Source organism: Pituophis catenifer, unplaced genomic scaffold, assembly GCF_029215685.1.
Source record: "Pituophis catenifer annectens isolate HBS135680 unplaced genomic scaffold, rPitCat1.0.hap2 SCAF_3, whole genome shotgun sequence".
Lineage (NCBI taxonomy): Eukaryota > Metazoa > Chordata > Lepidosauria > Squamata > Colubridae > Pituophis > Pituophis catenifer.
This window is the reverse complement of record NW_027256883.1, coordinates 60,798,367-60,825,504: the sequence shown is the minus strand read 5'-3', so window position 1 is coordinate 60,825,504 and position 27,138 is coordinate 60,798,367.

Here is a 27,138-nt window from a genome sequence, read left to right as displayed (position 1 = left end):
TGAAGGTTACACCTGCAACTTCTGAAGGCAAGCTGTTCCATTGGTTCAATGTCCTCACTGTTAGGAAGTTTCTCCTTCATTCCCCGTTGCTTCTCTCCTTGATTAGTCTCCATCCATTGTTTCTTGTCTTGTCTTCTGGTGCTTTGGAAAATAAGTTGACCCCTTCTTCTTTGTGGCAGCCCCTCAAATACTGGAATACTACTATTATGTCACCCCTAGTCCTTCTTTTCTCTAAACTGGCCATGCAATCGTTCTTCATATGTTTTTTTTTTTTCATCCAGACTTAGTTGCTCTTCTTTCATGTTTTGTTCATGTTATGATTATGATTATTTTTTTTAAAAAAATATATAATTCAGAAGTATTATTCAATGACCCGACTAAAGAAAGAGACCAGTTTCTCCTTCCAATCCTATATTTCCAACAACTATTTCAATTCTTTTATTCTTAAGAAATGAACACCACCAGTAAGGAGCCTAGAGTTTAACAGGCCTTTGCAGGCTGAACATTCTCTCTTGGGACATCACCATATGAATTAAAAGAACCCAAAGTACCTTCTTTAAAAAAAAAAGAAAGAGAGAGAGAGAGAGAGAGAGAGAGAGAGAGAGAGAGAGAGAGAGAGAGAGAAAGCTTGAAAAAAAAAGCTTGTATTTACAACTGTTTAGAATTATGGGCATGTTGCCTTTTTTATACCTTTTATATTTATGACCTAGCTGTTTGTTTGTTTATTTATGCATGCCTTTTCTGGCAGCGGTGATGCTCACTTAGCATAGAAGCATAAGTCATTCCAAATTCTCCCCAGCTTTCCTTATTCCCAGGCTATCTCACGGCCACTAAAATCATGTCCCAAGCAGCATTCCATTGTGACTAAGGCTTCTATAAAACTTTAGTCAATAAGTGTTTAATACAGCTATCGACAAAGGTTTATGGGATCCTGATTCATAAAGGGACTAAAGCTTACGTTATTGAGCACCGTTCATGATTTGCATTCTAAATCACCTTGCAAATTGATGGCACTTATCTGGAAAGAAAAGTTAAAAAGTTCAGTGTTAAGCAGTACCTGATTAAGTATCAAACCAAATACAACCATAAAAAAGATTTATGTGATCCAGAACACCTTGTTCTAATTGGAAAAAGGGATATTTATGGCAAATAACAAAGGAACGAGTTTACACTTTTAATTTATGTCTAAGTGCCACAGATGCTGGCCTTGTGGTAGTATCTTTCCGAATGACTTTAGAGATGGTGAAAGTGATGTTGATGACAGACATAAATGCCCACATAGCAATACTTACTAATTTATGGTTACACTTGCATGGCATCGGATTGATGTTGTTAGAATCCTAGAATTAAAGAGAATAAAGTGGCTTTTCAACTTTTTTTTTCTTCATTTAGACAGTTAGAGAAGAACACAAACTTTCATGAACATTAAATATAGCATAAATGAAACTCTGAAATTCTGGGTCAGTAGACACCATGTACTTTCATAGTTTATAGCCTGAATGCAATTTTCCATGATTATCCCAACCACTATAAACACAAGGGCCCAAAGTACAGTGTATGAACTGTAGCAGTTCCAAATGAACAGTTCACATTATGTGATCACTGTTTCATTCAAATGTAAGTGTGCTTAGCATTTCAGGCATAACATTAAGGCATGACTGCCACAGGCAATTGTTGCTTTGTAGCCATATAGGGATTCTTTAAACCCATACGTAATCTTCAACAAACGACCACAACTGAGCCCAACATTTCTGTTGTTAGTGAGTTTTTTGCCCCACTTCATGAGCGTTCTTGCCACACTTGTTGAGTGAATCACTGCAGTTGTGAAGTTAGTAATGTTTTTGTTAAGTGAATTTGCCTTCCCCATTGACTTTGCTTGTCCGAAGTTCACAGAAGTTGATCAGATGACACCCCGCCCCCCAGGACATTGCAATGGTCATTAATAGGAGTCAGTTGCCAAGCATCTGAATTTTGATCTTGTGACCATGAGGATGCTGCAATGGTTTTTAAGTGTGAAAAGCAGTCATTTTTTCAGTGCCGGTGTAACTTGGGACAGTCACTACATGAACTGTTGTAAGTTGAGGACTCCCCGTACTTCTTTCCCGTTTAGATCTGTGAGACAGGAGGTGAAATAACCATAATGATGGAAGAATATTTGAAATGTGCTTTGTTTCTCCTTCCACCAAACACAACTATCAATCAATTGGTCTTAAGTTATGATTTAGTGGCACGCAAGTAATTTGGATACAAATCATGAAAGACAAAGTTTCCTTAATGAGACTTCAGTTAACTAAGCATGGAACTACAGTTCGCTAGTAGCAAGAATACCCCACAAGGAAAGTTTATAATGACAGCCTCTCTTCTAGGTTTTAAGATAAGGGGATGGGGGAGGAAATTCACACTTTTGGCAGAGGACTATCCCAATCTGGCATTTTTTCCTCATAAGGATTTGAAAACCAAATCCATATAACAGTTTACCAGACCACAAGATATTTTCCCACTTTGCTTAACCTTTAAAAAGCATGGCATAGTTACAGCAGAGCTACAGGGCTGCCATATGCACATCTGTCTTTGGTAATTCTTAGAATGAACACATGACTATAAACACATTTATTTATTAATTGGGCAGTATTTTCCCCCACCAACCTTTTGGGATGTGTTGGGCTGAGACAAAGTAAGTAGTATAAAAGAGTAGGATAAATATTTGGTTCTGAACAGACATCACATTAGCATGATTATAATATAAGAACTATATTCAGTGGTTTAAAGCCATTAGTTTTTCCTTAAGATGGTGGAATCTAACCAATGGTGGAATTCAAATAATTTAACAACCGATTCACCCAGGGTCAGATTGGCTGTCATGGAAGGTGTGGCCCATCCCCATCCTCCAGCTCCGCTGCACATGAGGGACGAGCCTCCCAAGATGGCCAACCTGACCCTTGGCAAACCAGTTGTTAAATTAAACACCCCACTCCCCGCTATCAAAGTGGATCCTGGGCAGTGCGCTGCAATGGAGAAACGGGAAACGGAGAAGCCAACATGAGTGAAGGAGGAGGAGCAGGGAGAAGAAAGAGGAAACGCGGCCTTCTCCTTCCCTTGCACCGGCCACTCCATTGCCCGTTTCTCCATTGTTGCGCAGCACCCAGGATCCACTTTGATAGTGGGGTGTGGGTAATTTAACAACCTGTTCACCTGAACCAGTGCGCACTGGCTGAATCCCACCACTGGATCTACCTATCAAGGAAAGAATGAATGACACACCAGGGCTAGTATTGAAATCACCATATTACCCAGAATTTGGCAGAAAGGGTAATCTTTCATAGGCAAAGTTTTTTTCGCTTATATTGCTCTCATCAAGTTTTAGACAAATAAATTGTTCCCAAGACACTTGTATATTCATATTCATTGCTTTATAGCATACTTATTATTGAATAAATAGGGAATAATTATATTACCTTCATTTAGTTACTTAAATTTAAATGAATTTTAATTTTAGAGGGTAGTTCACCATCCTCATTCCACTCACAGGCCACATGCTCAAACATGATCTTGTATTTTATAAACTATTTATTTATTGATTAAAATTATATTCTTTCTTTCAAATACCAAGACTGCTGCAGATATCTAGCATTGTTAAAATATAGATAAAAATATAGTATGTTCATTTAAAATATAAACGTCTAAAGCTTTTAAATTATGTAAATAAGGCACACCAATTTTTAAAAAATGAACAAAATCTACCAATCAAAATTCATCAAAATAATAAAAAAAAGACAAGAAGTCAGCTTGAAAGCATAATATTTGTTTAAATAAAAATGTCTTTGCTGGGATAGTGGAACATGGAACTATAACCTAATCCTGCTTTGGCATGTTCTCTTGAACCCTGATGCAAATATTTGGGAGCCGGTTCAGAGGATAACAAAAGGGATTAACAAAACTGTTTTTCAAGCTTCCTTAAATTTTGTTTTCAGGAATCAAGTCATTATGTTGTGCCCAGCAACCGGAATGTAGCACCCAATTGCTCCCATGCATTATTAAAAATATTACGTATGTAACCAGAATATATATTGTTCTGGTTTTCAAAAATATGACTATTTTCATTCACTTCCTCTTAACGTGAGACAATATTTTCAACAACTTCAGATTCACTGGTCTCTGTAGTTTTAGAAGTATTGGCAGAATATCCTGAGGAAAATATGTTGTTCATTATAGAATATTATTTCCTCCTCAGATGTTTTTTAAAGAAAAGGCTAGTTAAAAGATTTACCCAAATGTTAGGCTTGGCACTGAAGTTCTTTTACGTAAATCCTCATCAAGTATTAAATAATAGTTAAATATGTGACACAGTGTATAATTTACATGAGAAAATTAGTAGGGCCCATGCTCATCAAAGGCACTCTATGAATCTCAAGAATTCCTTTCAACAGGAAAAAGAAATATGAAGTGAAAGCAGTGTTTCTTATGCTAAATTTTACAAAGTCAAATGCAAACAATAACTTCTGTATAAAATCAGTCGCGTCCACTTATTGCATTTCTCACTTTTATTGCAGGATTGCATACTTCTTTATTTATATATTATTATTTATCGATCAAATTTATATGGCCACCCACCTCATGAGAAGTGACTCTGGATGGCATATAACAAGGTTATAAACTTATTAAAAAGTCATTAAGAGAGCTTAATGGCTTAAAAGTCAGGGAGAGCTTTCTCTGTGCCCTCTGGAACGAGCTCCCTCCAGAGATACGGACGATTCCGGATCTACGTACTTTCCGTCGGGCCCTCAAAACTTTTTTATTTCATCAAGCTGGGCTGGCCTAACTCTCCAATGGTGTAATTTTAATTTTAATTTTAAATGGGGGATTTTAACTGTTGGGCCAAATTGTTTAATATATTTTAAATTGTTTTTAAATTTTGTATTCTATGTTTTTTACCTATGGCTGTTCACCGCCCTGAGTCCTTCGGGAGAAGGGCGGTATATAAATTTAAATATTAAATTAAAATTAAATTAAATTATTAAAAAGTAATATAAAAAAGCAATATATAGGCTTGTATTCTGTATAGTTTAAATCTACAATGAGTACTCTTGATTGAAATAGTTTTATTCTGCACCACCATACAGCTTAAATAATACTCTAGTCTACTAGCAGTGATGTTGTTAACAACATTTCTGGATCCAAAATGGTTGCATATCATATGATCCTAGCAGGAAACAGGCTGCTGCCTTTGCAAAAATAAAAAATAGTTGTCCAAGTGACAATTTACATGAGAACATATATAAAAATGCAAGCAAAATGGTCACAGATTTAGAACAATAGTTATGCTATATATTAAAACAAATAAATAAAATATTAGCCTATTTATTTTACCCCAAAATGGGACACGAGAAAAGGCATAAACAAAAACGAACAGTAGAAACCGGGTTTTGGGGGGTTTGTTTGTTTGTCTCTCATAATATTAAAATCAACAATGACTGGCTCAAGAAAAATAAAATATTGGTTTATAAAGTCCGCATTAAACTCTGGCTTTATCCAGCATGGCTTTAAAAATAGGAAATTCATCAGGTTAAAATGTTTTCTACTACTACTATTACCTAAAATGATCTCTCAACATGAGTTGTTAGGGAAACAAAATGAAGGGAGCCAAAAATCAAATCTCGAAAAGAAATATGAAAAACTAGTTACCTACCAGTTGCAAGCTGCAGAAATGTAAGTGAATACTAAATCGGCACTGAGACATAGAAAATTCTAATAAAGAAGAAGCTCGGGGTTGTCATGAGAGGACCTTGGTGCTCTCTGAAGTTTCTTGCTTTCTTGCAAATGTTTCATTACTCAAACTAGGTAATATCATCAGTGCTAGTAAGGAGTGGGGTTTGCTCTCAGTTTACATACTAGTGCTGTGATGGCAAACCTATGGCACGCGTGCCACAGGTGGCACACAGAGCCATGTCACCTGGCATGCCAGCTCAGCCTCTCTAGGAGTCTCTGGAGGCTGGGGACAACAAAAAATGTCACTTCCTGTCAACCAGAAGTTGGGAAACGGACCGTTTCGGGCCTCCAAGGGGGTGGGGAAGGCTGTTTTTGCCCTCCCCAGATGCATAGAGAGGATCTGGAGCCAGGTGAGAAAGAAAAACGGGCCTACCGGGCCATTGTGTGCCAGGAGCGGGGGGCAGGGAGGGGGTGTCATGCATGCATGTGCAGGGCGGGGCGTATAGAATTATGGGTGTGGGCACATGCATGCTCGCGAACCTCCCCACCCCCCCTTCCTGGCACACGATGGCAAAAAGGTTAGCCATCACTGTACTAGTGGCTTGCCTGTTAGTGTTGATGAGGGTAGTCTTAGAAGTGCTTTGACTGGGCTATTTGCTGTTGGCTCCTTCGGCAGTTTCTTGATTGGGGTATTGTTTACTTGATGGTTGGCCTGTTGTTAAACCTGGAATTAATCTATGCGGATCTGGGTGCTGATTGTTGGTGAAGAGATGCTTGGGTTTTTTCATTTCTTTTGGAGCTGGGTGATAGTCTCTTTTGCATAGTCTATAGATGTTGTTAGTCAGTGGTAGTATTGACCAAGTTCAGACCGATTTGAGAAAACCGGTAGTGACAAACCAGTAGTGGTGGCCCTGGTGCTATGCCGTCCTATTTAGCCACATTTTCTAAGCCACACACATGCGTGCAAGCCATGTGCACGAGCAAAGCACATGCGCGGAAGGCACACAGTCACGTTTTTGGTGCACGGCGAACTGGTGGTAACATTTTGTGAAACCCATCTCTGTTGTTAATGCCTAGGTCGGGGTGAAATCCAGAAGATTCTGACAGGTTCTGGAGAACCAGTAGCGGAAATTTTGAGTAGTTTGGAGAACCGGCAAATAACACCTCTGGCTGGCCCCAGAGTGGGATGGGAATGGAGATTTTGCAATATCCCTTCCCCAGGAGTGGGGAGGGAATGGGGATTTTTCAGTATCCTTCCCCTGGAGTGAGATGGGAATGGAGATTTTGCAGTATCCTTCCCCTGCCACACCCACCAAGCCACACCATGCCCTCCAAGCCACGCCCACAGAACCAGTAGTAAAAAAAAATTGGATTTCACCACTGGCCTAGATGACTATTGATGGCTGATTTGTCAGAGTGCCAGGCTTCTAGAAATTCCCTGATCTAGGATGGTCACGTTTTCCCAATTGAAACTATGGTTAAATCTGTCTATATGTTGTGAAATTAAAGAATTTTCATCATTTTCATTCATCTTCTGATTGCTAGCTGGTTCTTGGATGCATTTTGCCAGTCTTCTGCCTGTTTGTCCTACATAGTGGTTTTTGGAGTCCTTACATTGTATGTTGTAGATGACTCCTGTTTTTTCTGCTGGGGTTGTTGGGTCTTTTGATCTGCCTCCGATATTTTGAAGGGCTTTAGTTGGCTTGTGTGCTATACTGATTCCATGTGGTTGTAGTAGTCTGTTGGTGGTTTCTGAGACATTTTTGATGTATGGCAGTGTAATTCTTTTTAGGGTTTGTGTTGGTTGTGTTATATTGGGTTGAGTGGTCAGGGACTTTTTTTTCCAGCAATCGTTAGGTGAATCACTATCGTCATTAAGCAAACACTGCAGGTGTTAGTGAACCCATTGTCCAAAAACTGTAAATTAAGACTTGTTTCCAGAACAAAATGTCAGAAATTGCAGCCATGTGATCTTAGGACACTGCAAATGGCTGTAAATGTGGACTGGTTGCCAAGCATCCAAAATATAATCAGATGACTGTGTGGAAGGGGCAACTACTGGAATTTTGAATCCAGGGCATAAGTACAATTTTTTAGGTCTGGTCATAAATTGTGGAGGACATGAATAGGCTTTTGTTCTAATCCAGCAGGGGTCTTAAAGACTGGACTCACATGTTCATCTTCATTTAATGACCCCATAATCCCTTGCGGGGTGGAGCCTGAATGGAGCTAACAGAGTGTTTTAATGGCCAGATGCCCTTCGTGAGGCCAATGTGGAGCTTTGTTGCCCAGAGAGAGAAATATCTGCTTCTACCTAGGATCGAACTCACAGCTTCCTGATTGTGAGGCGAGAGCTCCACCTCTAGGCCACTGCACCACTCCATTGGGCTCACATGTTCCCCTGTCATAATATGTTTTATTTGATTTTACTTTAGTGTGATGTGTGAACCCAACAATTTTGATTGGTAAACAATGGTTCAGGCTTATTAGTCAGTGTGTTTATGAATCAACAAACCATTGTTAAATCATGTTTTGGTATCCCATGTGTACCCTATCAGTGGTGGGATTCAGCTGGTTCTGTCTGGTTCAGGGGAACTGGTAGTGGCGACTGCAGGAGGCTCCGCCCACCCGCCCGGATGTAATGCAGAAGCACTGCGCATGTGCGGAAGGCCGTGAGCATGCACAGAGGCGGCGCGTGTGCTCATATTTGCAAACCGGTAGGGAAGGTAAGTAAATCCCATCTCTGGACCAAATCCATATCATATTTTTCATCATCTTCTTATTTCATTATTAAGCAGTTAGCATTGGTGTGGTACCGTGGTGTCACAGTGGTTAGAATGCAGTATTGCAGGCTAATTCAGCTCACTGCCAGAGTTCAATCCTCATCGGCTCAAGGTTGACTCATCCTTCCAAGGTTGGTAAAATGAGGACCCAGATTGTTGTGGGCAATATGCTGACTGTGTAAATTGCTTAGAGAGGGCTGTAAAGCACTGTGAAGCGGTATATAAGTCTAAGTGCTATTGCTATTGCTATTGCTACTACTGATGTCTTCAGCTTGCAGCCTTTGATCAGATTGAAAATGTTTTTTTTCTTTTCTTATTTGTATTCAACTGTTGGTACATATTCCCTATTTTTGCCAATTTGTCCTTCTTTCATATAAAAGGCAGAAAAGCAAAATGTCTAGAAAGGGTCTCAAGCACGGTGGATAAATCAATCCATCACACGGGCAAAATATTTAAAAAAAACAAACAAACAAACACCAAACCTGCCATGAAACTTAATCACAAAAGGTCATGTCGGGAAGTGAGAAACAGATTAAATTAGCATAGTATTAGACATGGAAAATGATTTCTGTCAAAATCATCTTTACCACAATTATAATATGTTAATTACGTATTTCATTAAGGAAGTTGATTATGGTGCACAGATGAAATCATGCAGACGAAGACACCTGGAAGGAAGCACTAGAGCCTGAAGATAGAGGGGGGGGGAATGGGAGGGAGAGAGGAAGAGACAGAGAGAGAGAGAGAGAGAGAGATACACACAGGTGCTTCAGCAATTCCAGAGGAAAGTTTTACCAGTTTCCGTAAAGAAATGCTAAAGGAATACCCCTGGATCTGTATGTTCCTGACAAGAGACTGGGTAGATTCGATGCCAGCAGCATTAGAAGTGGAATGATCTGCCAATACAAGGCTACAAAGCAGCAGGCTGTTTTCGCCTGTGGGTCTTTATGACTGACAGAAGCCCACACAGGCAGGAAAAGCACATGCTTTAAAAAAAATATATAGTTCCAAAGGGATGTGGGTAAGTTTGTCCAGTTTGATTTCACTCATCATCTCGCTGTTGCAATCTTCAATTTGTTTTGCTTCGCTGCCTTTGCAGGATGCTTTACAGTCAAAGCCACATGAGCATTTTTGCACATATTTCTCTGAACTGAACGTATGCATTTGGTACACGTTTGCTCTCTCTCTCTCCCACATGCATTGCGACATGAATTGAATGTGCAGCTTCGTAAGTGGATTCAGTGTACTTTCCCTTATGTGCCCATTTATTAGATGTATTTTTTTTCAATGTGTAATTTTGCATTTTTAATTTTTTTTAAAAAAAATGCTGAGGTTGAGTGTACGCCTGTCTTGATATGATGTAGGTTTGAGACGTGAAAATTAAGCTTTTGTGAGGAATAATAATTAAATGTAATACAGCTTCCCAGAGAACTCTGGGCTGGTTACAAAGTATAATATTAGATTAAACAACGAAAAACATAAACACAATGAAATAAGACTGCCCAGACTAAAACAACCAACATGCAAATTATCAAAATGCAAATCCAGCTAATTTGTCCACCTCTCTCTAAGTAGATTAAAGTAGGAAAATGATGAAAGAGGAACTGACATGTCCTAGACTGAATCTTCTTTATTATGATCTTGTCCAGTTGTGTCCTATTTATTGAGAACTTGAATATCTTAATTTCAGTCTTTCTTTATGAAGTCCAGACAAATAATTTTATTTATTTAATTAATTTATAAGTTGCCCATCTCACTGTTTCCCCACTGATTTAACAATTTTTTAGAAATTCCTGACTGCTTAACAGCATATTTTAGAAAGAACCGTTTGAACAAGAAATAAGCAGTTTTAATTCTAGATTATTAGAAGAAAAATAGCTGATTATATATTTATAATTACTAAAGATTACTAATTAGAATATAGAACCGCCTTGCAAATGAATTGATAGACCTGTGAATGTGAAGTAAAAGGGTTTTAATAGATATCTGGTTCTTCTTTGCTATACTGTGTATATTTTCAGACTTATTAAGAATATCATCTCTCAACTTTGTGAATTCTCAATGTATCCGAGTTCAATTTCTAGTAGTCATGGGACAAGCAGGAAGGCTGTGCGATAATTTTTAGAGACTCTTCCCATCCTGCTTACAATCTTTTTGGACTGTTGCCTTCTGGCAGAAGATACAGAACAATTAAAACTCGGACCACCCATTTTCTGAATAGTTTTTATCCCAGAGCTATAATTGCACTCAACAATGAACTAAAGAGCCACCATCAGTGAGCTGTTGGACAGTATTACTTGGTCTGTTGGGTGGATGTTTGGGTGGTTTAGGGGTGGAGAATTGTGATGGGTGGGAGTGTGTTTGAGGATTGTTATGTGTATTGGACCTTTTATGTGTGTTAAGTGAATTTTGTTGTATGGGTATACTGTGTATACACGTACAATGACAATAAAGTTATTTATTTATTTATTTTTAGTAGAACATACCTGGAAAGCACTCATTCAGAGGAAGGTACACAGAGAAGCTTATGTAATTAAATGTACAAATCTGATCAGTATAAATCAGTATGTATTTTTAAAAAAATTGGATAGACTACCATGGATCCAATGAACCTTAATCTAATATGAGGGTTTTTTGTTTTTTTTACTTTTCAAGAAAGACTCTTGAGTTTAGAGCAATCAGTAAGTCCAATCATAAAACCCCCTCTATTCATTGCAACTGGATTTAACAACATGAAACTATAGTAGGCCCAATGTCTGGAAAGTTCACATCAATTTAAATACTACTACATCTCTGCAAATGACAATAAAATATAAGAAGGATGACAAAATACTATATAATGCAGAATGAGAATTGCTATCAACAACTCTAATTAATGTGACCCCAAAATGGAGTATTTACTTATGGGACATTAACATCTGTACAAATATTATAAAGGAAAAGAAATCAGATATATAGACATAGACATAGATATGCCAGTTATAATTACCTCATGCTAAAGTTTCCTATTGAGCAAAAATATGTCAATATGATTGTGTCCATGTTCTGATAGGTTTTGCCACAAAGAATAATCATTGTGGGAATTAAAGCACAATTGTCAAGAAATAGTTGGTCATCATGAGAGAGATCATCATGTCTCATCCAACTGTCCTTTTTCTTTCCAACAGTAATTACTTCAGTAATTAATCTCTGTCATTTAGCTGTATTACATTTTGAAAAGAGAAAATGGAAGAAAGGCTTGTTCCTAACTAATTTACATCCCAGTTTAAAATGCTGCAAGAGGGCAAATCAAATGTCAAATTTTAGTCTCACAGATTTCTAAAATAGTTTCATTCTGATATGCCTCAGAACAGAAGAAAATTTATTTCATTTAAAATATTTAAATAATTTAGCCTGCGAGGCTTTAATTTTCCAGCATAATTTATAAAGCTGTGTTTTCAATGTGAAATGGAAGGCAATTTTCAGGATATAGAGACTGACTATAGCTGCCACAGACCTGCAAAACCATAAAAGGTGTCATGAAAAGATCAACACAATGAATGAAATCTTCTAAGTATTATTCATATTTTATTAACATGTCAAAAAAAACCCCGTAAAGTTGTTGTCAAGATGAGCATTCATCATAAGTATCCTACCCATCAATAACTTTTGATATTAAAGAAGCAATTGCTTTATACTGTAAATACTTTCACATAAACACACACACATACAAACGCGCACACACCACACACTATTATAGAACAAATCATGGCCTGAGAATATCATTGCATGGTTACCTTTTCATCTTCTTCCCTTTCCAAAAATTTGCAATACCGTTCTTGGTTTCAAAAAATGCCTATAAAATTAATAATTTAGATCAAGGGTGTTCACAAAGGCCTATTTGTTATGACTGTGCAGTTCATCTGAACAGGCTAGTCATTCAAGTTAAGGTAGCTAATATTCCATCAAAAGCTTCATGTGACTGCTTTAAAAGCTTTACCAGCTATTTCTACATGAGTCTTCATCCAAAGAAGACATTTCTGCCATAGCAATAGCAATAGCCATAGCCATAGCCATAGCCATAGCCATAGCCATAGCCATAGCCATAGCCATAGCCATAGCCATAGCAATAGCAATAGCACTGAGACAGTGCTTTATAGCCCTCTCTAAGCGGTTTTCAGAGTCAGCATATCGCCTCTAACAATCTGGGTCCTCATTTTACCCACCTCGGAAGGATGGAAGGCTGAGTCAACTTTGAGCCTGGTGAGATTCAATCTGCCAAACTGCTGGCAGCCGGTGATCAGCAGAAGTAGCCTGTAGTACTGCACTCTAACCACTGCGCCACCACGGCTCTTCCCATGCTAAACCTTTGGAAGGAATCAGTCAACTTAACTTAACCTGGGTACACAGTGTTGCCATGAATGAAGGACCTCTCCAAATGCTTTGCACAACCATATGGTGCACTGAAAAGTAGAAATTACTGACTTGCATGGCAATTTGAAACCTCACTGACATTTCTACGTGAACCGCTTTGCCATGCTACTGACATTTTGTCATGGGCATAGCTGAAATATATACTTGGGAGAATTAGACATAAGGTATTCCCAAACTACCAGATGCAAAATATTTAGGTGTCTGGCAATGTTCCGCACATGGAGCATCGGGGCATTGTAAAAAAGGACAAAGAGGACAAGCTAATCCAAAGATTATTAGAGAAAAGTTCATTTTCTTCTGTCTCCCACAATTTCCAAGCCAGTGCCCTTTTGCTCTATAGATTCATTCAAGTACAGCATTATACAGCATGACTGTCCCATTCTAATTTATGGCACTAATTACATTATACTGAATTTTATTTGTAGTGTGATTTTAGATAGCTAATTAGCTAGGTGCATATACAAATACGCACACACACACACACACACACAGAGAGAACAATCCCGAAAAGAAATTATATTATATTTATTATGTTAAATGCTGGTGAGCTATATATACCATCACACTTCTCATAAGTAACCTTTCTTTCTTTTCTTTCTTTCTTTTTTTATCGAGAAAAGCATCTGGAGAATTTGAAGATAAAAGAGGATGCAGCTGAAACTTCAATACGCTGCAGCTTCCATAGTCTGCATATGTGTATTTAATTTCTGTATTAATTTAAGGAGAAGAAAAGGACTGGATTAAGGTGAAGGACGTGAACTGTACAATCCCTGTTTTCTGATAAGAGAGTTCTATTCTGCATATGTACCTGGAAAAATTGGCTAGCAACTGGCTGACTAAGTGAAAATATATATATGTGTGTGTGTGTGTGTGTGTGTGTGTGTGTATTCCAGAGCAGTGCATTAAAAAAGCAATGAAGTTCTCATTAACCAGAACTGATTGATGCTTACAGGCCAAGTGCCTCCCATTGTTAGCCTTCTCTCCTTCCCAAATCCTGCCATGGCTCCTTCTCCTCCTCCTCTCTCCTCCTTCTTCCCTCTCCTCCTCTTCCCCATGCTAGCTTGTTATCTTTTCACGCTGGACTTTTCTCACTGGGGCTGTCTCCTCCCCCCATTTCTCCCCAAATCAAAGATCAAAGGCTGCATTTGTAAAGCAAATAGTTGGAGAGCTACAGAGGGTTTGATGAAAACCCACTCCAAGCCTCTTGGGAGATATTACCTTCCTCATTATTCCACTGATTGGCCTTATTTCATCCAAGGATTACTGCACATTCTCCTGACGGCTGATGAGCGGCTTCATGAATATACAAAATAATCCAGCGGCACTGGGCCAGCACTGATTATTATTGTGGAACTTGGAGAAGCTGCCTCAAATGAGCTGCTGGAGACTGCAAAACTCTTCCTCTATGCTTTCCATCTGATTTTTTATTTATTTATTAGCACAAGGATCCTTTTTTCACATATCCGTAAGAGACACACAAAGGGTTGGGGAAGAGAGATTGCATCTCGTTAAAAATGATCAGGGAATTCTGGGTACCAGATGTTTTTTGCTTAATATTGCAAAATGGTTTTTATTAGATTACACTAAGCATTTACTAACTGCAGTTAAACTGCTTTTGTAGACAATTCTGATGGGAATGCTGCCCTAAATAGCTTTTTTTAAAAAAAAAATCTGGGTCCACATTTGTATTTCTTTCTACATATTTCTTGCATGTAATTGTATGTGACTGGAGAACTGAAAGGCAATATGAGATAAAATTGCATTAATACTAACAAACTGGAATAAACCACACACAGTCATCTCCAAGCTTTAGCCAAAGGACAGAATGCTTATGGAACAACAGTAATAAGGAACATTCTTTCTGCTTTCAGTCTCATTTAGGCAATAGCAATAGGAATAGCATTTAGGCATATATACCACTCCATAGCACTTTACAGCATTCTCTGGGTGGTTTACAATGTAGCAGTATTGTCTAAATATTGCCCCCTGGGTTCTCATTTTACCCACCTTGGAAGTATGGAAAGCTGAGTCAACCATCAGGATCGAACTCAAGGCTGAGGGCAGAATTTGCCTGCAATACTGCAATTTAAGTATTGTGCCACAAGGCTCTTATATCTATACCAGGCAGAATGATTTGGTTGCACACCGAGTTTAAAATCAGACCATTTTGATTATTATCTGTTTATTAATCAGCAATACTACATAAGGTGGGGGAAAATGGAAATCATAACCATTCAACTGGAGCGCTGCTGGTTTTGCTTGTGAGTCATGTTACACGGATATCCAGAGGGGCGGGGCTTTGATTCTGCAGTCATGAGCCCTGCATACATCCCAATTATCAGCAACCCCAATAATTTATTTATTTATTTATTTTTTTATTTGATTTGATTTATATGCCGTCCTTCTCCGGAGACTAACGCATTGCTTACAATGTGTTAAGCAATAGCCTTCATACTTTTGTATATTTTATACAAAGTCAGCTTATTGCCCCCACAATCTGGGTCCTCATTTTACCTACCTTAGAAAGGATGGAAGGCTGAGTCAACCTTGAGCCTGGTGAGATTTGAACTTGCAATAATTGCAGGCAGCTGGTGTTATCTTAACAGTGCTTTAGTCTGCTGCGCCACCAAGGTGCAATTTACCTCAGGACCCATTTTTTCACATCTCACTATGTGGCAGTTGCCACAGAATTCCTAATAGTCTGGTTCATACATCATGAATAGGTAATAAAAAGTGGTTTACAAACCGCAGTGTCTGGATTTATATTCTGCACTAAGCCAATTTCACACAAAGACCATTCTAATTTAGCACTCCCCCACTCATTAGCAGAGGTGGTATTCAACTGCTTTGGACCAGTTCACATGAACCAGTAGCTCCGATGATCAGTTGGTCCCACCCGCCCACCCTCGCTCTATCTTGTCCTTTATTTCCTGATTTGTAGCTCATCTCAATCACACGGCACAGCTGATTCCTTCCCCCCGTTCTACTTACCATTGCTGACTTGGAAGGTAAGCAGCTGAGCTTCTAAATGCTCCATTTTCAGTGTTGCGTGCAAGTGCCTTAGGTGCGTGCACGCAAAGCGCGCACTCACCGAACCAGTTGTTAAACCAGCAGCATTCCACCACTGCTCATTAGGTCTGTATCTGCAAGAATACAGAATATTGCAGACTTTCCAATGCGTGCAAAAGCAAGAGACAGAACACCTTATGACGTAACACAGAGATTCTCTCACCTGTTTCGAAAAGTTGGGTTTTTAAAAAAGTTTTCAAAACTTGAAATTGCTGATCAAAGTTAAAAAAAAACATTTATTTTGATTAAGATACAGAAGGAAATCTAAACTTAAGATGTTAGTTTAAAAGATTGGTTAGCAAATTTGGTAGGCTTGTCACATCTTGGTAACTGGGAAAATTGTTCATAGCAATTTTAAGGCCTGCCGTCTATATTCAAGGGAGGAGGGAGTACTTACTGTGACACCGTTCCAATAGGACAAACATTTGAGTCAACATGTTCCATGATGCCATCAAAATTGTTAATGAAAGATATTTGACTCAGATCTTTTGCAGATTGATATTCGAGACATGTTGCTTAATCTCCATGTTAACTTTAGGGACCTCAAGCTCTGGAGATGACCCATATTACAATTACTTTCAGTGGCCTTTTTTCAGGATGGTTTGAATTTGTAATTCATTGAACTGTAAGAAGGAGGGACAGTATAATTTGTTCAGCAATGTTCTGTTATTATAGCCAATCTTAATAACAATTATTTTAGCCTTCCTGTGGAGTTATTGGGTCTACTCTACCTAACGGTGGTGACATAATTGCACTACCAATTGAATTGACAGCTGAAGCTTATTCATTACTGAAAATCAAAAAGAATTTTCTAACACACCGTTTCCCAACCTGAACAATTTTGACTTGTGCGATTTCAGTTTCCAGAACTTGATAACCTGACGGAATGTTTATCAATGTCCATATTGGTTTGAGAATTCTGGAAGTTAAAACTGATGTATCACAAAGTTGTCCAGTTTAAGAAACACTACTACGATAGATGTAAGGATAATGGCCCAATTTAAGGTGCAAAAACAATTCTACCCCTCTCAAAGAAGGAAATTATCAAAATCCTCGAAATTAGTGACTAGTGAGCCATCATTGCTGCCATCTGTTACCTCAAGTGCAGAGGTGGTATTCAGCCGGTTCATATCATTTCAGGCGAATAGAACGTAATGCTGTCCTATTTAGCCGTGTTTTCGAGGCCAGGCGCATACGTGGAAGGTGTGTGCCAGGGGTGGGTTCTACTTACCTTTACTACTGGTTCGCAACGGGATCGCGCATGTGAACGAGTGAAGCAAGCACATGCGCCTTGCTTCTAGGCATGCGCCTTGCTTCTACGCATGCGCCTTGCTTCTGCACATGTGCAGAAGCTTCTGCACATGCACAGATCGGCGATGATGACATCCGGGATGGTGGGCGGGGCCTCCTGCCGGTTTTACTACCGGTTCTTGTGAACCGGTCCGAACTGGGGGCAACTCACCAAGGGTGTGCGCGGGAGCAAAGCGCATGCGTGGAAGGCATGCGCCCGCACAGTGAGCTGGTAGTAAGAACATGTGGAATCCACCACTGCTCAGGTGGTATCTACACTGTGAGTAATCTTCAATCTTGCCCAATTCTCATAGACTGCCTGAACAAGTCCTTGCAGTTTTCTTGATGAGTTTTTTTCAGAAATGGCTTTCCATTGCCTCCTTCCAAGATCCAGAAAAAGTAATTGATCCAAAGTCACCCATAGAACTTTGTGACTAAGGTGCAACTAGAATTTATGATTTCCTGGTTTCTAACCTGATGCCTTAGTCACGACATCAAACTGACTCTTGTGTTTTGTAATATGCCGAAATAAATAGCTAAAAACATACAAGCCTTGCCTTCTCAAACCACTTCAGTCTTAACACTACTTATATAGCTTGATTGTATTTTCTGAGCAGGGAGAAAATCCAGACATATTCCATTGGTACATCATTTTATAAAATTTTCTTTAAGATTATAACATGGTATAAATTTCAATCATTTCAATCACATATATTTCCAACTGTATATTATAGCCAAAATGTTTAGCTCACTTCATCATGTATTCTTTCACTTGTTCTTCTACTTCAAATGTCAATACAATTTTATAAATTTTGGCAATTACACGTTCATCATTTGTACACAGTACCACTTCAAACTCAGTCTTACAATGTTCAAAACTAGAATATATATCTCTTTTGTTCTGACAGGGACAAGCAATCACTTTATTAAGCAAGAACAGGTCATAGTTTTAGTGGGCATTTTGGCTGTCATGTCTTCCTAGACACTCATTGAATCGACAAATGAAATGGGTACTTCCAATCATGTGACAGTCATGACTAAAGAAAAAAAAAACATTCTAATAAGTGACTTGAAGTGATGTCCCAGTGCCTGGAGGCTGTGCGGATCTGGATGGGGAGGAACAGGCTCAGGCTCAACCCTTCCAAGACTGAGTGGCTGTGGCTCCCGGCATCCCGATATAGTCAGTTGACTCCATCACTGACTATTGGGGGCGAGTCGTTGGCCCCCACAGAGAGGGCTCGCAATCTGGGAGTCCTCCTGGATAGGCAGCTGTCCTTGGAGGAACATCTGACGGCTGTAACCAGGGGGACCTTTTGTCAGGTTCGCCTGATCCGCCAGTTGCGGCCCTTTCTTGATCGGGATTCCCTGTGCACAGTCACTCATGCCCTCGTCACCTCTCGCCTTGACTACTGCAACGCTCTCTACATGGGGCTCCCCTTGAGGAGCACCCGGAGGCTCCAACTGGTCCAGAATGCAGCAGCGCGGGTAGTGACGGGAGCAGCCTGGCGCTCCCATGTAACACCGCTCCTGCGCGAGCTGCACTGGCTCCCAGTGGTCTTCCGGGTGCGCTTCAAGGTGTTGGTTATCACCTTTAAAGCGCTCCATGGCATAGGGCCTAGCTATCTTCGAGACCGCCTGCTGCCACCGACAATCTCCCATCGACCCGTGCGCTCCCACAGAGAGGGCCTCCTCGGGGTGCCATCAGCCAAACAGTGCAGGCTGGTGACCCCCAGGGGGAGGGCCTTCTCTGTGGGGGCACCTACCCTCTGGAATCAATTGCCTCCAGAGATAAGGAGAATCCAAGACCTCGGTGCCTTCCGCCGTGCCCTTAAAACCTTCCTTTTCCAGCAAGCCGGGCTGGCCTAATTTTTTTAAGTGTTTTTAAGTGTTTTGTTTATTGTTTTTAATTAATGGGGCCAAATTTATATATGTATATTTTAACTGTATTTTAATATTTGTACTTGATGTTTTTACTTGGCTGTTCACCGCCCTGAGTCCTCAGGGAGAAGGGCGGTATACAAATTCAAAATAAAATAAAATAAATAAATAAAAAAAGACTTTATTAATTTAGTATGACCATTGATGTGCATGGCAACTTATCAAGGAACATAAATAAGTTTATGCCTTCCAAATACTTTATGGTACAATTCCCACAATCCCTTGTGCAGGCTATATTGACAGAAATAGCTAGATTCTGGGTTTTAAAATACCAGAATGCATCAGCTTACCTTTCCTAATAATAGCAGAGGAAGCATCAGGTGAACAAAAATAAGGGCCAGCACAACAGGAGATTACACATGTTACAGGGAGTCCTCAACTTATAACAGTTCATTTAGGGACCGTTCAAAGTTGCAATGGCACTGACAAAAGTGATTTATGATCGTTTTCCACAGTATGACCTTTGCAGTATCCCAGCGGTCACGTGATCAAAATTGGGATGCTTCGCAACTAGCTCATATTTATTATGGTTGTCAAGTCCCAGCTGTGTCCCATTTTTGCGACTTTCTGACAAGCAAAGTCAACGAGGAAGCCAGATTCACTCAACAACCGGGTTACTAACATAACGATTACAGTGATTCACTTAACAACTGAGGCAAGAAAGGTCATAAAACGGATCAAAACCCACTTAATTGTCTCACTTAACAAGAAAAATTTAGGGCTCAGTTGTGGTCATAAGTCAAGGACTATCTAGATCAGTGATGGCTAACCTTTTTGCCGTCACATGCCAAAAGCGGGGGGAGTGCGGGGGAGTCACGTGCGCCCGTGCCCACACCCATAATTCAATGCGCCCCACCCCCTGTGCATGCGCGCGTGACTCCCCCCGCTTTTGGCACGTGATGGCATGGCGGGCCTGGTAGGCCTGTTTTCGCCCTCCCCAGGCTCCAGACGCTTTTTAGGAGACTGGGGAGGGTGAAAACGGCCTTCCCACACACACACACACACGAGGACATTTCCTGACTTCCGGTGGGCCCGGAAGGCCCGAAAATCAGCTGGCCAGCACGCGCATGCGTGCTGGAACTGAGCTATGGCAATACTCGCATGCCCACAGATATGGCTCCACGTGCCATCTCTAGCACGCGTGCCATAGGTTCGCCATCACGGATCTAGATTTAACTGCACTAATGTTAATTAGATAAAATTCCTATGAACTCATTTTGGTGTTATTATTAGTAGGCAACCTAGATATGTTTAGTAACATATCCATGTATCACTTTGTGTATATAGTTGGAGGGCCTCCATCCAAGTTCAGAATAGAAACTTAAGCCTTAAAGCCAAAATTAGAGGAAAGACCCCCCCATGTAACCATCTGGAGCTCTCTTCAGAAAGTTTGGCTCTAAACGCAATAAATAAATACAAATAAAAGCTGTCTTAAAAATACCTCCTTACGAATAAATCCGCACTCCATTTCAAACGAGGCTTCTGCATCGAGCCTAGCCTAGCATGGTAATTTAACGAATTGACATTTCATGACTGAAGTGATAAGGATGAACCATTTTAAAATAAGCAAAAGGTAGATACACCAGAAAAATCTGATGAAACATTAAGTGAATGTAGTGTAACACATTATCTTTGCTTCTGCACATCCAAAAAGCGCAATGAAGTAAAACATTGCATTAAGCCAAGAAGAAAGCTAAAAATTAAATTGGCTCGGAGAGATCCAATGTAGTGGTTTACGCAGTAGGAACACAGTAAATTTGGTCACTTCATATAATTCTCTTTACCTCCAATGTGCACGGTGGGGGGGTGGGGAGGGCAAGGGAACCTTTCAAAACTCACACAATAAAGTGAACAAGAAAAGATAAAGCCGGACTTTAAAGAGTTCTACTCATTTAACTTTAAAAAAAACAATGCCATTTTCTATTGTTTTATAGAAGTAGAATATAATTATTCTCCCTGACCATCATTTAGAAACTGCAAATTTCCTAAACCGTGAAATATAATCAGGCCTGTTGGAGAGAGAAACAAGGCCTAATAAAGAAGACATATGCAAAAATACAACCCTGGGCCTCCAAATCAATAAATAAAGACAAGTATTTCATACACTAATGCATATATCTATGGCTATTATAAATTAGTTGCTTGCCAGAAAATACTCTTCTTAGTACAAGTGCCATTATTTCAAGTTGTCTGTTTAATGCACACTTAGTATATTTTCCTCATGCAAAGCTGCACTGCATAATTAGACCACATCCATTCTTAAAAAGTAAAGTAGATGTCAAAAATGAAATACATAAAGCACGACATTTTACAAATTTGCATCTCCAAAAGTTATGTGTGGTTTTCTGATAGGGGGGAAAAAATTGCAACAAGATCACTATATTATAATGGTCCCGATTTCATCGCAGCTTGTTTCATCTGCTAGGCTGGCAGTAATGTAAGTTATAATGCACTCATTCTCATTCAACTTCAGTGGCTGGGTGTTTTCTAGAGTAGTTCGATTAAGTGGACAACTGAGTAGGTATCTTAATAAATTTTCTGAATTATGGCTGTTAAAGGTTGGTTAGATAAATTGTTTGATGGCGAATTGTTTTCATTGTCGGCATTTACTGTCTCTAAGGGACAGTGTTGAATGTTTCTGTTTATATCCACAGCACTGGCCAAAACCCTAAGAAACTTACTAGTCATATATTGAAGCAATTTCTATAGGCTTTTTCCCCCCCTCTACTAAGGCTCTTTGTTTTAATCAGTGTTTCCAAACATCTACAAAACATTTTGTAAAATCAACAAAGAGACATAGCCTTCATAATGCAAACAAACTATGTGGTATCACTTAATTTTCAGTTTTCTTTCACAAGCATATTTAACAATTCAAGCTAGACACATCCTGGAAACTAGTTTAGATACGAACAGCTTGTGTAGGAAAACAGAAAGAATGCAAAACGATCTTCCAAGCTGAATCTTTAAAGAAACAATGAAAGATCTCAGACTCCAAGATGCACTGGAGACTGGAGACATTCAGGAACCAGAGGAAAGAGAAAAGAACAGGGACATCCAGTCTCCCCATTCCATTTGCAGAAACTGATGCCTGGTCTATTAAATAATCTTTCAACACCCTATCCTCCTCAAAGCTAAAGGTCATTAGGCCTAGATCAAATACCCAGCTCTGATTACCAATAACCTGTGCATGGACATATAGTAGAAACATTGATACCCTGCCTAAAGACAAAGTCCCTACTTCCTGGTTCCTTTTCCAATGTTCTTGACCTGAGGTCCCCAACCCCCTGTCATGACCCACTACTGGGCAATAGCAGCAGGCGCTTGTAGCCATGTGTGAAGCAACGCTCACACAAATGGAGCTGTGCAAGCTCATGCACGTACGCCTGCCACTCGCATGGAACCACCCCCTCTCACCACCATCTCGCACCGGGCCACTAAGCCGAAAGATTCTGGATTACTATTCTTGATGATTATTATTATATTAGATTTTTATCTCACTTGTATTATTTTATAAGTAACTCAAGGCATCAAATCTACATAATCCTCCTTCCATCTCCTATTTTCCCCACAATGACAATCCTGTGAGGTGGGTTGGCTCAAAATCACTCAGCTGGCTTTCATACGTAAGGCAAGACTAGAACTTACAGTCTCCTGGTTTCTAAACCAATACTTTACCATTGCACCAAACTGGTGCTCTATGTATTACTATGTATTACCCAGGGCAGGGGTCAGCAACCTGCGGCTCTGGAGCTGCATGTGGCTCTTTCACCCCTCTGCTGCGGCTCCTTGTCACTCAAAATATGCGTCACAACCGCCAATGTGCGATACCCACTGGCACATGATTTATTGAGCTTTTCAACCTCCGGTAGGCAAACCATGGATAAATCCAAGAAAAGAAAAGTTTCAGAGGAAAACAGAATGTTTAATTCAACTACATATGCCAGTTTTGTGGCTGCTCAAGAAATAGTCAGGCAAGGGAAGAGTTTTGTGGCTCCCGGTGTTTTCTTTTCTGTGGGAAATGGGTCCAAATGGCTCTTTGAGTGTTTAAGGTTGCAGATGCCTGACCTGGGGCTAGACCTGTACCTCTATTACCTAGACCTAACTAATGCAGAGAGATAGAAATGGCTTATTGTGTAAAACTTAGTTCTTCCTGGAGATGATTATTAAAGAGGAAGTATAGAGTGTGTCAATGACTGAGGAAGCACAGCTTCTTGGATCTTATGTGTAAACAATTTGTCCTCTAAGTCTCTGAACCCTTCTCATAAGGCTTATTAGCTGCTGTGGGTCCCACTCTTTCTTGTGCTCTTTTGCCTAAAAGATCGCTTATATATCTCAGCAGGTTTTGTGAAGAAATGCAATGGCCTGTTTGCTCTACAAGCTTGGACAGATGCCATAAGATTTTGTGCTTGCGTCTGTTAGCAATAGCAATAGCACTTAGACTTAAACTTTACAGCACTCTCTTAGCAGTATATAGATATTGCCCCTCAACAATCTGGGTTCTCATTTTACCAACCTCGGAAAGATGGCATGTTGAGTCAACCTTGAACTGGTCAGGACTGAATGCCTGGCACTGAGCATCACAAGGTGCCAGTGAGTATACAGTATAAACTAGCCAGGCTATCAGCAGCCAACATGTCAGCCAAAGAAAGCAAAAATGGTCAGAAGCAGAGTATGAAGCTATATCCCTGTAGTGTCGGGGCAAGTCCTTAGCCACTCTCATCACTTACTGCTAATTAAACCAGATGCTGTGCCATTCCACTAAGATGAATTTTGGACCATTCACTTTCTGATTTGCCATTGTAGATACAGTAGTTGTTCTTCCTTTCTCCTACTTTCTGAAACGTACCAAGAAACCATTCTACAGTTTCTTTCCTATCACTGCAAAGGCACAGAAATGACAGCTTCATTGAGACTAATGCAATTTATCTTCACCATAAAGACCTGAAAAGTATATGCAGTGGTTACTTTGGCTGCCCTAAAAGAGAATTCCAGAGTGGACAATGGGCAAATTCACACACAGTTTCATGATTGAGCTGGAATCTTTCATTAATAAGGTACAAAGTGGGGGAAAAAGGCAGTTGGGCCATGCTTTAAATCTTCCTTTTCTCTATAGATTAGAACAAGAAGAAAAAAATATAGCTGCCTATGTAATATTCCAATTTGAGATTACTCTTAAGGACTTTCAAGCAAGTTACTGTAGAATTGATAAGCCCTTGTTAACTACGTACCTGCACTTTAGAGTTAAATTGGTGCAAAAGTATTATTATACTGGCTTGATAGCACACACAAAATTTTGCTGGAGATTTCTGGCTTCTTTGCTTCCTTTAAATCACTACGAATCCATGCGTAGCCAAAGAGCAGGGAAATGGTCAGGGCTGATGGGAACTGTAGCACAAAAAATCTGGAGAGCATCAGATTGAGAAAATTAATTTGAAAGTGAAGTCCAACATCTGCAAATGGCTTTTGTGGCTACAGAAGGCGAACCTCCAACAACCATGCAAACAAAATTAGATGCATAGCAAATGACCCCCCCATGAAACAATTATTTCATAGATATATCACCCATGATAGGTGATATTATTATTTGGCTGTTTCACCATATAAAACTGACATCATAGATCAGTTATCATAGATTAGGTTTTCATCGTATCAGTTAAATACTTAATAACACGAGACAAGCTTGAAAAACACAAAGCAGAAAGACATTTGCTAACATATTCATTTATGACTGATATGCTTTTATGCCTGATGGTAGGTATAATATGCACTTATAAAACTGGATCAGTTGTAAAGTTTGGAAATTATTTTTAATGAAGTATAAGGGGATTTGAGGGTAAATCACACTTTGGCTCACCCAATAATTTTATATTCAAAGAGTAGGCAACACATATCACATATAAGCAGATTTATGCACATCAGAAATAATTTCAGGACACAAATCTGTTAGGGTTTTCCTTTCTGTTGTAACCAATGTAGGTAACAAAGAGATAAATTAGAAATCAGAGAAAGATTCTAAATTAAACCTATGTGATTAGGAATCCAGAACAGCAATTTCCAACTTCCACATACAATCCAGAATTTTTGTCTCCTTTCTCTTACACAATTGCAAAATACCTTCTCCTTGACTTCATGGTGCAACATTCATAGCTCACACATACCACAATACACCTATCATGCGATGCCCATTGTCCTGGGTGACAAAAGAACACTTTTCTTTATGCCATTTGTTCTCTTTAAGATCACAGACTGAATGCAAGGGTGGCACCAGTCACATTTCTATGGATAGTTCTACAGATTGAAAGCTGTTTCCATAGTTAATATATAACATATAGTGGATATTTTAAACCTCGCCTGAACATTTTAAGACAAAGTGGCCCCTTCAGCTATTTAGAGCCAAACATAAGTTCAAATATTATTAAAATTATTCCTATACCCTGGAATCTGTAAGCAATGGTGGTTTAATTAAGCAGGAGGCTTTATTTTCTAAATATGGACGTCTTTTCCTAAAGAGAACAGCATGCCAGTCTTATTGCTGAGGATATAGATAAGTATAATGCAGATAGAGGCTACCTTTCAGACAAGAAAATGTGGAAGATGTCCCAGGCTGTGAATATTACCTGTTGACAGTGAAGGCAAAATTGCTAAATATACTGCTTTAAACCACTGCCCAGATGTTGTATGGCATCAATCCAACTTTTGATCATAGTTTCCTTACAAATGTCAGCAACTGGTTGTTTTCGTCTAGGTATAGCTGGACCATTATAATTCTGCAGGTGTGCAAGATTACATGTTCAAATTACTGTAGAATATGTTTCGAAGGCTATCAAAGCAGAGCAGGGATAATGGCATCCAAATTAATAGGTGTGGCAAGAAATGTGATCAATGTGTAAGAATGCAATTCGTTCTTGAGACTCTGCCATGTATTTAGTAGTTCTATAAAGTAAAGCTATTCAAATGGACTTCTCACACATTTAGAAATATGTAAGGTGACTTCGGAACTGCGTAAGATTGCCTTTCCTTGCATTTTAAGCACACTTTGGTTAACAGAATGTCCATGGAGATTCTCAGTCATCCAGGTCATGGTTGTCGCAAAGGTGCTATTTCAAAATACAACTGGACTTACTTTGTTTTTGCTTGAAGACATTTCGCTTCTCATCCAAGAAGCTTCTTCAGTTCTGACTGAATGTGGAGAACGGAAGCATTATGGCACATCTGCAAGGAATATAAATCCTTCTATTCTCCACCATTCAGTCAGAACTGAAGATCTGTTGGATGAGAAGCGAAACATCTTCAAGCAAAAGCAAAGGAAGTCCAGTTGCCTTTTAGTTAACAGAGAATAGAGGAACTATGTAAAAGCATGAAACACCAACCTATGAGAAAGATCCTGGGTTGGTCAGCATAACTTATCCTCTTGTCATTCTTACTGCAGTGAACATTTGGTCTGTGATGGTATGTCACTAGTGAGTGTGGAAAAAGCAGAAGTGAAGTAATAAACTGAGTTTTCAAATGTTGGGTGGGTGTACATATGATGATAATTTTGTCCATTCTATTAATCTTAATACTATCTCCTTTGGCTAAGATGGTAGTTAGAATGAAATTATCTGGAAAATCTGCTTACACCAGGGGAATGAAATGCCAAATGATTCTCCCTGCTTATCCCATCTCACTTTATTTCATTATTCATTTATTTTTCATTTTAGATGGCCCCCACATCCACCATGTGCCTCAGAATGGCTAACAACAAAAAAATTAAAACCAGCAAATAGTAAACCAAAAATTTAAAGCACAGCACATTGGAAAATGTTACATACATTCCAACAATTAAAATGAGATCACATAACCTCTTGGGCCAGTGCCTGGGGAAGAGTCAGGTCTTCAAGACATTTTGAAAGGCTGGAAGGATGAGGCCCACCTGTATCTTTGTGAGATTGGTGGTGGG